Source organism: Ochlerotatus camptorhynchus, unplaced genomic scaffold (assembly GCF_037179485.1).
Source record: "Ochlerotatus camptorhynchus isolate MF236.1 unplaced genomic scaffold, CSIRO-AGI_Acam_v1.1 ptg000433l, whole genome shotgun sequence".
In the NCBI taxonomy this organism is placed as follows: Eukaryota; Metazoa; Arthropoda; class Insecta; order Diptera; family Culicidae; genus Ochlerotatus; species Ochlerotatus camptorhynchus.
In genome coordinates this window covers 1,046,821-1,061,257 of record NW_027040919.1, presented here as the reverse complement: position 1 = coordinate 1,061,257, position 14,437 = coordinate 1,046,821, and the positions used below count along the sequence as shown (strand labels likewise).

Here is a 14,437-nt window from a genome sequence, read left to right as displayed (position 1 = left end):
GCCGGCATGTTTTTGTTACGTTGAATTCAGAATTAATGAATAACTGTTTGCCTTCGAAAACAAGCTAATCCATATAGAAAAGAAAAACGCTGTTGATAATTCATGATTCGGTCAACCACCCTGAATCAAACAACTCATAAATTCGTAGGTTATCGAACCTTATCAACTATCACCTCAATCATATCGCACGGATTGCGTAACCAAAGCAAATCAAGCACGCTCACAGCACGCGGTGATCAAGTTTTAATCGAACCTATTATCCGACTCTGATGCAATTCGCCGTGCAGCAATTTTAGCCAAACATGAACTTTTTTTTTTTTTTCTTCAGCCGGTCGAGTGAATCCATTAATTCACCAATTTTTTGGCGAAAGTACCACCATCATCATCAATCGAATCACCCAAGCCACTAGGAAACTGTGCACAGTCAAAGCAGCGAGGTCAACAATCGCCCAAACAAAACTCAATCAATTTTGACAGTGCTTGGAAAATATTCCCTTTGCTCGAGACTTGACGACGACCGCGAGCGCAAACTCATTTAGCAAAGTGCGTTGGTAATCTGCACCCATCTGGAAAGACGTTGGGAAATTCACCGACAAATTTCATTCGGAAAGCGAGCGAAACAAAATCACGGATTCAATTTCGTCGGCCATCAGCCGCGAACGGAAAGATAGTGGATCATAATTTTCGGCTAATTTGTTTTCTGTTCGCTTGAGATCCACGTCACGCAGCTCACGCCCAGTGTGAGGCGGGTGAGGAATTTGAAAAATGAGCTCGTAACAGTTACACAGGGTCACCGAGAGTAAGGGTGCATCGCATGTGGAATGAGAAGGATAACGTAACGTTGCGGTGGGCTTTTGTTTTCGGAGTGTGTCCATCGTTGCAGAAGATTGGCGACGGAAAACACTCTCACTTTTGGTAGTAGGTATGAACTGTTATTTTTTTTTCGGGAGGCCCCAACTCAGAGACGAGTGAAAGATATGGTTGCGGATGAAATTGCAGCAATGGAGAATTTTCGGATTTAAAGTCCATACCATGCGAAATGAGTGAGGTGAAAAGTTAATAGCATGCCCTTGCCCTGAGTCGGCATCGGACGCGATGTAATTTTTGCAAGCTAATGATCCGGTATCCGTTTCGATGGGTTGTGTATTTTCTGCTTGAGGTATTGAAACATTTCTCCGGCAAGGGTCTGTGCGGGTAAAGGTCATTGAATCAGTAATGCTGAAATTTTGATTAGCATTAGTTTGTTGCAGGTCAGCATTCTCGTCCCAAAATAACTTGGTCAAATTTGGAGTGTGGTAACTACGTCAAATATAGTCCGCTTTTAATGTGTCCACATTCAAATGGAAAACTAATATAACTAATGTAGCCACCAAAAATTTTTCATTTTTCGTGAATAGGCTTTCCAAAAAACTTTAAATGGATCTGTCGGCAATAGGCCGACGTGAAAGAGAAGAACAAGATGGATTTCCGAGTTGGTTAAACTTATTCGATGGCGAGCATTGAAAAACTTCCTGTAAATAGTAGACAAGGTAAGTTACAATAGGTTACAATAACTGATTTAAAGTTTGGGGGACTAATGTTTAATATTTTCACACCTCTTTATTCTTCCTTCTTCCTGTTTTCCTATTCCCAATGATGTCGTCAATGCACTCTCTGCAATCAATATATGGGCCATTCCAGCTAAAGTGGGTACAGAATTAAAAAAGTTGTGGTCGATGTCACCGAGTATTAAAAAAAAAACTTTTTGACGCTCTAAGATCACGAATAGCTTATTTGGTTGTGGAGTAATCTCATCTGAAAGATGATTTTTTTTTTTAAATCTCGAAAATCCAGGGTTATAGCCGAGAGGGATCTAGGAATTTCTGAGAAAAATAAAAAAAAAAAGATTTTGTTCAGAATCCCAAAATAAGCGTTATGGTCAAGTTTGACTCAAATCGGTGACATCGACCACAGATGGTGTACCCAATTGAGCTGGAATGAATTGTGATTTTTATCATTCCATTTCAGGTTTCAGGTCTATTTTACCACTAGCTTATTTGGTTGTGGAGTAATCTCATCTGAAAGATGCAATTTTTTAAAATCTCGAAACTCCAGGGTTGTAGCCGAGAGGGATCTAGGAATTTCAGAGAAAAATAAAAATAAGCTTTCGTTCAGAATGCCAAAATAAGCGTTATGGCCAAGTTTGGCTCAAATCGGTGACATCGACCACAGATGGTGTACCCAATTGAGCTGGAATGACCCATGTGTTGTGATTTTTTATCATTTCGTTTCAGGTTTCAGGTCCATTTTACCACTTGCAGGACTGGTAGCGATCAATGCTGTCAAAAATAGTGATTTGAGTGACCATGTTGAAGAAATAAGTGACCAAATAGTGACTTATAGTTGTAGAAAAGTGACTAAAAAGTGACCTACGATAGGAACCTTTAAAGCAAAAGATTCAATAGAAAGTTCATGACTAAACCTGCAAGCTTCTACTGCCTGAAAAAACCTGAATAACCGTAAATTCGCAGGGAATTTTATTTTTCCTGAAAATACCTGAAAGTATCAGGGAATTTTATCATTTTTCATGAAACTTCATAATGTTCTTACTAAGAATGCATTTTAAAATAAAACCATTTAATATCCCTATTTATTTTCATTCACACATTGAACTTTATAGATCCAGAATGGATTTATCTTCAGTAACAAATAGATTTTTAAAACTCAGAGGCTTCAAATGATTTTTTTTTAATTCTAGAATATGCATCCCACACATTTTATAAATTCTGAACGTAAAAGTTATAATACTTCAAGAAATTTTCAAGAGTCTGGAGTCAAATTCCTTGTTAAGTTTTAAGGCTTATCAGCTTCCACGGGAGTTTTGGGAAGAAACAAAATCCACGAGAAAAACATCAACTGCAATCTGATTTCATGGTACTTCTGAGGAATTTTAGACTTCATGTGAAGCCTAAGCCTAAGATAGTAAACTCCAAGCGAATGTTCATGAGAAATTTCCGTTGAATATGGAATGGACTATTCTGAGGTCTTCATAACTACTTGAAAGTTCGCAAAATATTCCTAAAGTTAGTTGAACTGCCTTGAAGTTCTTTTGTAGTTTGAGAATCTAACCTGATGCTCGCAATACTTCTTATCATTTTTTTAACTTCTCGAAACTATTTTGGACTTCCTAAAGTTTCCACAATTTTCCAAACGATCATGAATCTTTTCTAAAGTGTTAACAATTCACTGAATTTCTCGAATCTTTTTTTAAAATTTATTTAATTTCCCTGCTCTGGAATATCTCTGCTCTGAGGATATCTGTTCTTCCTTGATTTTTTTTGTTCAGAGCTTTATTAGTGAGATCAATATCTTTCTCGAAGTTCTCAAAATCTTGCGTGAGCTTCTGGACTTATGTGAAAACCTCAATAATTTTTTTTAATATCTCTAAAGTTCTCTGAAAATCTGGAAACTTCTTGAAATTTCCCGCTAATTTAGTGAAACTAATATAACTAAACTTTTCTGAAATGAGCATCGTGGAGTCAGATCTGAGTTGTACGATTTCCTTCGGGCTCGAGGTAGACAACCTAATGTTCCAGTTCGGGATATTTTGGCTAGACGCGATCTGGAGTTTATGAAACTCATATATGTTTACTTTAAGAATATTAACATTAGATTGTAAGTTTGATTAACCTTGTGTTTAGTTTGTATTTTGTAGCCTAGTTCATGTTTTAGGATTAATTTAATATTTGTATCGTAAACCACATTTCAAACCTCCCTCTCCCTTTTCCCATCAAAAAAAATTGTAAATCTCCACTAACCTCGAGACAACCGCGAGTATCCGGTCCAGATCCTTTAACTTTAAATATACGACATCAATAATGTATAACGAAAATGATAACTCGGCTCTGTAAAGTTTATTCGATTGAGCCTGTACAAATAAAGTAATTAATAAAAAAAAATTCTTCTGAAATTCCTTTTGTTTTTGGAGATTTACTAAACTTATTTGAGATGCTATCGAAACGTCCATAAAAGTTCCTGAAGCTCTCGGATCTTTCCTTAAGTTCCATAGACTTTAATGAAGTTCTCGAAATGTTTCTGGAGATCTCTGTACTTTTGTGAAGTTTTCAAAGTTATTCTGAAATTTCAGGAACTTCTTTAGACTTCCGCTACGAAATAAATAATATAGTTTTAGGATTTTCACTGAAGTTATCAAGATTTGTCTGAAGTTCAAATTATTGAAACTAATTCATAACTTCTTCAATAGGTCAAAGTTTCCTAATGTTTTTAAAACTGCCTAAAATAATTCTCAGTTTCATTTAAATTCTCGAGAATGCCCTGCCTTATTCTCTTTTTTTAAAAAAATCAACAATTTTACTGGAATTGATTTTATTGCCTTTAAGTTCAACAATTTTCCTTAAGTTTTATAAAGTTTATAAACGCTCACGGAACTTTTTCGAAAATCACAAATTTTCCCTGGAGGAAGTTTTCTATGCTTACTTTAATTTATCTAAATTGATCAAATGTTCAAGCTTCAAAAGTTTTCGGATCAATCATAGAATTCTCGGAATATCCCATAATTCTAAGGAACTCCTTGTCAATTTCCTCAAGTTAATGTGACTGTTCTGATGCTATCCGATCGAAGTACTCGGAACTTCACTGAATATAATGAAACTGTTCGGGAGTAGCCTCACCCTACCCTAGCTACGCCACTGTCGTTTGTACAGAAACTCTTCCAAACTCTCACCATGTAGAATCGAACCATCTCTCCTTTCGTACGGACATTACCACGGAACCGATAACAGATTGGATAGGTAGCGATAACGATCGGGACTAATGACGTCACTGCGGTGATCGTCTAGCAGTGTAGGGATCAACAATTATAATATATTTAGGAATAGTTAGTCGGCTCTGACTCTCAAGGAAGGATGGATAGAGTAGAGCCACAAGGATTTAATATGTTATGTGTGTTGTGTAATAAACCTTGTAAATATGTAAAGTGTTGTAAATAAATTGTATGTTAATAGAATAAACTTGACATGGAAATATATGTGATGTGCTGTGTTATAAAGAATGTGGATAGAAGGAACCTCAAAAGGAAACCAATTGAAGCGCCTACATCCGCTCTTATAAATGCGCCCCAGAAGGTCCTACCCCAGAAATGGCAGTGCCTTTGATTACCCCCTAAACGGTGTTGGGAAGGGTCCGGTAACCCAACATTATGGTCCTTCGAGCCGGATTATCCGGAAAACCGGACAAGGGACACTGCCAGCGTTGGTCACCGTATGGCTTGGCCGCCAAAATGGAACAATAGCATAAGGAGTTACTGTGGAGGCATACAATTAGCAGCCATCACTGCGGCACAATATATTACCTCGTCATCGCCATTGCACTTTTGAATCGATATGACACTATTATCGTCTATGATGGCCGATACGGACTACACCATCGGATGCAAGCAAAACAAATCCTTCATACAACGGACGTGTGAATATCGAAATCTCCCCATTCGGCACTGGATTTGCATTCACACTATAAAGGATCACCTACCTCTACTAGTTACATGTCTCGATGGATTTCACAGCATTGAACCTAGGCGAACGGCCTGGTTTTCCAGGTAAATACTTGAACAGTGTATGTCCAGCCGGATGGACAACACGCAATGCAAATACTGACACTGTTTACCGGTCATCAACAAAACACTACTTGGAGTGAATGTCAGCAATAACATCTCGCAACGTACAGTATGGATTCCACAACAGCCAACGATCACAGCTGATATCTGGTCAGCTGTTTTTCTCGAATTCGACGTCACGGAAACAAATCGAACCAAGGAATACACTCGGTACACCCACGAAGTGATCGGATACAGTTTGGGCACAAATCGAAGAACGAACACCGCAGCCGCACATAGCAACAAACGTCACGGTACGCAACTGATCGGTGGCAGATTGGTTGAGTTCCGTTCCACTTTCGGATTTGGACCTCTGTAGCCACGAAGAAGGAGATCCAAGCATTGGGTTCACGCATATGTATAGTAGCTCACGGAGAAGATTTGGGATCGGACCGTATCGCCACTACCGTATTCTCTCGGATTTGGAGCATTATTGGTTCTACGATTACGTCACACCTAAGAAATTTTCTCTTTTCACGGATCGAATGGAATCGGGAAGCTGCACCTACTTGGTCAGGTAAGCAGCTTACACGTATATGTCTAGCCGAGCTAGGCATTACTTTCATGGCACTAACACCAACCATCCTTTCTCGAAAATCATCTACGACGTGACGTCACCACCGTTTGGAATACTTGGAAACCTTGGAGACAACGCAACACATGGAACAGTTTCGCTTTCCATTGGTATGAAGACAGGCAGTCGGCTCATTGATCAGCTGATCGTTTGAAGAGGATTTTAATTTGCGCTGACTGTGCCTGATCTGTGAAAGGACAACACACGGAATGGTTTCGTATACAACCGTGCTTTCGAATTCTACGAAGACATACCCACGTTTGATCAATCGAGCTGCGTTGATCACCATGGTCTTCATTCTATGCCTGATCTGAAGATCGTTTGATGTAACGGAAGGGAATCATGAATTGTTCAGCATGGACCAATAACACCACCTACCACTATCCAATATCATGCACCTACACGGAAATTTTACATCAAGATATGGATGCAATCGCAGGATGTTTGATGGGATGCTATCACTAGGAGTACTGATGGATCCAAATCCAATTCGATCGCTAGGGGCATTCGAATGGTGTCAGACACAAGGGTGTTCTAGCAATCTCCAAGGGTGCAACAAGGGTGTTTGATTTTCACACCACAGCTTGAGTACACAGGGTGCTCAATCAATATTCATGCAGGCACAAGGGTGTCTGCTACCTACTCCACGGTTTGGGCACATCGGTGCTCATTACCAATTCCAAGGCTATGACACGACGGTATCTATTCGCCAATCCAAAGATTGAGTACAAGGAGTGCTCAACTTCACATCCCAAGCTAAGACACAAGGAAGTTCTAGCAATCTCCAAGGGTCGAGCACCAAGGGTGTTCGAACCAATTCGAAGGCAAGGACACAAGGGTGCCTCCAGCCATCCCACGGTTTGTGCACAAAGGGTGCACAAACTCATCCAAGGCAAGAGTACAAGGGTGCTCAAACCCAATCCACATAGACAGGGGGGAAGGGGTGCTCAAAATCAAACACCACGGATTGGGTACACAGGGTGCCCATGGATTAGATACACTAGCTTGGACATAACGGATGTTCAAGTATAATTTCTACCAGACACTGGGTGTCCACGGATGATTCAACAATTAAGGTTGTAGGCACTAGGGGTGTCAGCAGTCTACCTTTCGGATCCAGGAGCATTCCAGTCAAACGAGAAAGAACAGGACTACGGTGTCCTGTATTCATCACCAGCAGACATTAGGGGTATCTGCAAACAACCAATCGGACGACATAGATAAATCAATTCGTCTTAATCGTCACTGGTCGGATGGTCCCATATTGGCACGGATATGGATAGTTGGAGACAATCCTCCTCAAACATTTGGCATCAACATTCGAATTGGAGCGAATCTACCGGACTTCCTCAAATACTGGTTGTGGGTGACATCATATATTTTACCAGGTTAGTAATAACAGTATATGTACCAGCCGAAGCGACGTTTCCAGATATTACATACATTATTTTCCCACACATGGACACGGACATGGAATATTCACTCAACCTGAGGACATCCGCAAGACGTATTCTGCGAGCCATTTGAGAATAGCACCCATCCAATGGGCGCAAAATGGGCGAATCACGGAAGGATCATCCGGGCAACCGAGAAGTCAGATCAACCAAAGAAAGGAATCAAGCAATACATGTACATGTAAGCACAGCGAGTTCCATCCCACGGATTCACGGTTAGCGATACCAAGGGTCTTCCAAATAACGTGAACATCGGAAGGATCATCCGTCCAACCAAGGAACATCGGCAAGGCGTAAACTACCGAGACAGGAATCGGTCACAAGGACATCAACCAGGATCAAGCACCCAAGAACCGATATACAGGGAATAGGAGCGCAGAAGCTGCAAGATAGCCAAATAACATCGGCCTGGTACCGAAACCATGAATGGAAACGGAGAGAGAAGAGCGGTGCGATAGCGTCATCAGTGGCAGACGCAGGTCTTCACGGTGGGTGAGTTGTGCAAGTCAACAGAAATATACCGATTCAAGGACAGCACGTTGGACCAAGGATGAGAAAGGCGAATACTACAATGATCGAGAATTGGCACCAAGGAAGAATTATTCAGAAATGTAGGACATTTCAGGGTGGGTGAGTATGTTCGGGAGTAGCCTCACCCTACCCTAGCTACGCCACTGTCGTTTGTACAGAAACTCTCCCAAACTCTCACCATGTACCATGTAGATTTCTGGAACTCCCCGAAGATCTCTAGATCGAGGTTTTCTGAGATCAATAGAACTTCATTAAAGTTTCCACAATTTTGTTAGTACGAGACGTCAAGACGTTAATAATGTTGTGATCTTAGACTTGCTAAAATGAAGTAAGTGTTCAACTACAACATTTAATGGTCTCACCATCAACGTCGACAAAACCAAATCGTTGGATGTCAACACAGGCAACCCTTCCAACTTTACAGTAGCGGGGCAAGCAGTGGAGAAGGTCGAAAGTCTCCAATATCTTGGCAGCCAAATAGTGTCGGACGGCGAGGTGCACGAATCAGGAAGGCTAGGGCTGCCTTTGCGAATTTACGAAATGTATGGAGATCAAACCATATAAGTCAACGCACCAAAATCCTATTTTTCAACTCGAACGTGAAATCTGTGTTGTTATACGCCAGCGAGACGTGGTGTGTATCAGCGGAGAACACTCAGAAGCTGCAGGTCTTCATCAACCGATGTCTGCGGTATACAATTCTTGCCTGGTGGCCTCACAATTGGATCTCGAATGCCGAGCTCCATCGTCGATGTCATCAGAAGCCGATAGCAACAGAAATTTGAGAGCGAAAGTTGAGGTGAGTCGGCCACACACTTCGAAGGGGCGGAAACGAAATCTGCAAGCAAGCGCTGGATTGGAATCAGGTAGGACAAAGCAGCAGCAGAGGCAGACCCAGGGGCTCATGGCGGCGGAGCCTCAACAAGGAAATAAAGCAAGTCGATAGGAATCTGACCTGGGTCAAGGCAAAAGCAAGCAGCCGCCCAGGGCGGAAGTCTTTCACGTTGGCCCTTTGCACCTCCGGTGGTGTACAGGACCCTTATGTAAGTAAGTAAGCTATGCAGTTGTATGAGTGACAGTCGAAGCAAATGAGAGCCGGCCGCGTTGACGTGACGGCTTGTGCTTCCTTGCTGAACACACGGTTCATGTTCATGCTGAACGCACGGTTCGTTTTACTAAAGGCGCGCCAACCGAGGGGTCGCAACAGGATCCATTGACCACATTGTCCGCACTTGGAGCCACGGGATAGTATAGTAGGGGACAATTGCCTTTTTACACCAAAACATGCCTTTTAAAAGCTCTTTCTTCATGGGTTTTCATCAATAGGCTATCGATAGACTTTAAATGGATCTTTGACCACATTGGCTGCTCTCGGAACCACAGGGATGCCGTCGAGGGAACCTGTAGTAGGGGACAATTGCATTGTAACACCAAAACATGCCTTGCGACAGCTCTTTCTTCGTGTTTTTCATGAATAGGCTAATGGATGGACTTTATATGCAGCAATGACCACATTGGAACCACAGGGATGCCCTCGGGGGACCGGTAGCAGGGGACAACTGCAAGTTTACACCGAAACATGGATTGCGACAGCTCTTTCTTCATGATTTTTCATCAATAGACTTTCCATAAACTTAAAGTTGATCAGTAGCCACTAGAGTGTTTCAAAATAGGTCAATCCTGGGATTTCAAACGCTACCCCCCGGAATGATAGCTTGGGGGCCTGAAACACGCTGCTAAAATTTAAAGTAATTTGGTTCACAAACTTCAAGCCCTAGGAGCGAGGGGTTCAAGTTTGTATGGGGAAAATAGACAAAATGTATGCGAAAACGAGTGACTTCTACATTCGTGGGTCTAGGTGGCGCTATAGTTGGCTGGCTTTCTTCGTTTACAAAATGTATAACCTTTGGAGTTTTGGGAACATCATGGCTGAAGACCGGATGTGAATCCGAGTTAACGCCGAAAATTTATTAGCGTTTCAAATGACCACCACCAAAGCAGCGCCGGTGGTGTAGTGGCAAGCATGATTGCCTCTCACCCCAAAAGGCCTGGGTTCAATCCCAGTCGGATGTTCTCCGGCATAACATCTCTGATCACGCCTTCCTTCGGAAGGAAAGTAAAACCGTTGGTCCCCGGTCTATGAGTTGATGGGTCGATAGGTAGGGTCCAGGTGTGGGAGCTGCCTCCCTGTCGTCGGCACCTTAAGGCTGTCCGCGAGACAGTTCGATCAGCTGACTTTTTTGTTTACCAAGAACTTTTGACAGATCACAGTAGAACTGGCAGTTTATTCTCATATGAATTTCTGCTTTGTTTATATTCAGTACCATTAACACCAGATCTCTCACACACTCTAGATTTCTAGCTGTAAATTCCACTGAGAAAGGTCTCTTGGGTCACCTTTTTGGTGCTCAGTACGGAAAACAAAATTAACACCACCTGCTTTACTTTTGGGGAGGGCCTAACGCGCTTTGTGTGGTTTTTATTTTTACGAATAGCAATTTTAGCATGGGTATACCTTTTTTTGTTTCACCATGAAATTCAAAGTAATCAGAAAAATGTTCGAAATTATGGTCTACTAAAAATTGGAACAGATTGGCCAAGTGGTTCCGGGTTTATTCCGGATTTCAGAGAGGCCATTCACGAGATGAACTAGCCATATGGCTAAAAATCTCTATAATATAGACAAAAAAAAAAGAGAGGCCATCGGAAAGAGAAAAGGTACTAGACGAACAAGATGATGCTGGAAATCGACAAAAACAGGTATTTATGGGTAGTGCTGATTAATATTTTAACAAAACCAACCCCCAACCTGGTTCTAAGTACTGAGTGTCCACTGGAAGGTGATCAACCTTAATCTTGAAAATTATGTATTTTTGATCCTGATAATCACTTAGATCCAATGAAGACACTCTTAGAAATACCTAATTTAAAAAGTGACGGAATCCATCTTTGACATAAAGGATGAAACGTAAACAAACATGTCATGTAAAATTAAGTGTAGTACAAAATATAATTATACCATCTGATGAATTCATAATTCTAAGAACCAATCACGTTTCCCGATTCCCGTAAATCTGTTCCACTTTTCCGGGAAACAAGTTCAGACGAATTTTTAGGTAACAATCACAATAAATATCCCAGAGGAGACCCAAAAGAACCTTATAAAAAGCAAGTTTGAATTAACTTCCAGAGAAATCTGAAGAATGTTCTAGAAGAAGTCGGAAGAATTTACCGAAGGAAGCCAGAAGAAACTTCCGGGGGAGGCCAGGAAAAACTGCGAAGCCAATAAGACAAATCAAGGAAGTCGAAAGACACTTCCGGGGATTTCGAAATCTGGGGTAGTTTAAAACGATTGAATAGAAACTTCCACTGATTGTTGTCATAAACACGCTGAACAAGTTGAATGAACATTCTAGCGGAAGTCAAAACAAGCTGTCGTGGAAGTGAGAAGTACTTCTGGAAGAAGCGTCCAATGAAATCAGATGAACATTGCTGGAAAAGTTGGAAGAGACTTTTGCAAGAAATCTTCAGGGCCAAAAGAAATTCCTGAGAGTAGAAGTAACTACAAATTACGGAAAAAGTTGGAATCTAAGGCTGTTCATTGGTAGAACAAATATTAAAATCAAGTTGATCAAGTATTCAATGCTTTAGAACTCTATCTGTAGAAGCTAAATAAAAAATTCTGTTGAGTAACTGTCATGAATGCAACTTTATTCTTTTCTGGTCTTTGAACTAAAATATTTCCCAATTCTCGCTGTTTCCCGGGTCCCATGGCCATTCAGAAACACTAGACTACACACCTTATATTAAAATACGCTCGATTTTGGTTTGTTTGAATCACTGTGCTGCGGCAGAACTTTGGTAGTTCTGGTTGATATCTACGATAGTCGATAAACAATTTTGTCAACGGTCTGCATTATCTTTCCAACATAATTGGAAACGAACCATCCTGTTGAGGTATTTTAAACATATGACAAATAGATCTTGGGATCTACGCTTCAAAAATCTGTGTCATTCAACTGTTATTATAATGCGGCTAATTCATTGTAATACAGATTCTTAACTGCATGGTCGTACTTTCACCATGAAGCTTAGAGTCTGGGACAGCTATTAGTCATATCATCACGCTAAAAAAAAATCTATCAAATTAGCACTTTTTCTGCAAAACGACTACGCTTCAGAAGTCATACCTCTTCGCTAAAATTCATCGTTCAGTCAACTTTGCTTTCCCATTATATTTGCTGGTTCCCTGTTTCGAAAGGAACTGTCCCCAATTTTTCCCACTCCCGATTCATGCGTCGAATAAAAAAACGGTAGTTTCACTAGATTCCTTTCCTGATCAAGTTGTAATTTTCTCAATTTTATTTTTGGTTCAGCTCTCAAGTTCATTCGCCAGCAAGAATAAACGAAAGAGTGTGCCCTTCTCTTTTTTTTTGTGACAGTAGGCTGGGAATGTTCAAACCAACACGCGACTTACCTGTGTGTTTTCCTTGCTCTGCCAATCGTAGTAGTCGCTGTTTATGTCAGCATCAGAGTGGCGTAAATAGCGTTGGCCTTGCCTTTTCCTCGCTCACAGCTCACAGCAACATCAAAGACCTATCCCTTTTTCTAGATTACTTTGCTCCACGGCAACCTCAAGTTCCACACGATTCTTATGATCGAACTCGTTTCACCTTGCACTGCTGCTCTCCGTGCTTCACGGGCACAAACTCGGAGGGGAATTAGTTTTCCTTCAAAGAAGGTTTTGGTTACGCTAGGCTGCACCCGGTTCTGCAAACCTCAACCATTACACTCCGGACTGTTTGCTGGTCAGAGACTCTCCTCGTTCTCCTCTTGTTTTCTTTTCGTTCATTAATTAACAGTTTCCCGGTTCAAGATGTTTTATTTCCCGCAGAAATTTTCTCCTTAACAATAAAGCACGTATTTTCACCCTCTGAAATGCTTTTGGTTCACTTTTTTTTTTTAAATCACAATCGAAAAATTCACTCAAACTTAACGAGTGATTTTCACCTTTTAATAATTGAGCAGATATTTTTTTTCACGATTTCACTCCTCTTTCACTGGCGACTTCCACATACACACAACACTTCAACGATAATAAAGATGATCGGCGAAATAAGCTCCCAACACGCGACCACCGAAATCGTCTCAAAACAAAAGCGCCCAGCGTCTTAAAATTCCGTTCCACTCGTCTACAACTTTACTACAAGAGCGCACTTTCGAAAAGTTACTGCTGCTGCTGCTGCAAAATCCAATAAACCAACAAAACGTGATCGATTCAAATGCGAACGTGCGCGCGCGTTCACCTTAACACAAATGTCTTTCTTCCTCCCGATGGAGCCTACTTGCGCTGCGAAAGGTGCACTACTTCCGAACTCGACGGCCTGCTACGATCAACTGACATTTTGGCGAAGGCTTCCCAAGCCCAACGGTGTCAAACCTAACGTTTTGGTATGATCATTTCGCTCTCTCCTTGGTAGCATGAGTTTTGCGGTTTGGCTCTCGCTTATTTTGCTTCTTTCCTGGGCGCAAGTTGCATTCGCATGGAGGCCAGTAAATGAAGATCGCAACGTGTTCGCAACGAATGAAACCGTTTGGGAGGACGGTTGTTTGAACGAAGTCGCTCAGGCATTGCTTTGGGTAAACTTTGAGCGAGAGGCTGCTGTTGTTATCAGTAAGCAACAGCTGGTTGGGACAGAGAGCATAGAGAGAGAAGATCGCGGGAGAGACTTGAGTCGTCAAGTGAGGATCGTTCAAATGATTGGTGAGATACGATCGAGTTTCGTTAAGTTGGTCGGCTGAAGCGTCAACGGTTCTCAAAATAATAATCAACTTTTCTGACGTTTTTATCACGCACGTACTCACGCTATCACGTTTTCATATGCTAAGTTTGTTATGGCATGCTAAGACTGCAGCGGCAATAAATATCGACAGGATCAATGTCATCAAGGTAGCCTTATAACATTTTTCAAGATACACAGGTTCAGACTAGAGATGTAGTATCTTCTAATAAAAACAGTTAACGGCACATTAAATTCAAACAATGCATAGACGTCATTAAACGCATTAGTGGCGTCCCTGATAGGGTCATTCAACCCATATTGCCGGTTACGAGCTGCGAGATGTACAAAATTACGCTGTCTAATCACTCTCTCAGGTGCGTAAAAGAAAAGCTGCCGAAGTAATTCGGGGGAATCAATTTCGCTGGTAATGATCTTAGCAGCAAAC

General features: G+C 41.4%; 1 protein-coding gene across 1 annotated transcript in view; it reads right to left on the bottom strand.

Moving 5' to 3' along the window:
• LOC135711502 (uncharacterized) overlaps positions 1-13,589 on the bottom strand; it is a 225,088-nt gene extending 211,499 nt beyond the window's left edge. The window contains exon 1 of the mRNA XM_065234364.1: positions 12,687-13,589. The gene's annotated coding sequence lies outside the window, so the exon portion shown is untranslated. The remainder of the gene's footprint in view (positions 1-12,686) is intronic.
• Positions 13,590-14,437: the final 848 nt, after the last annotated feature.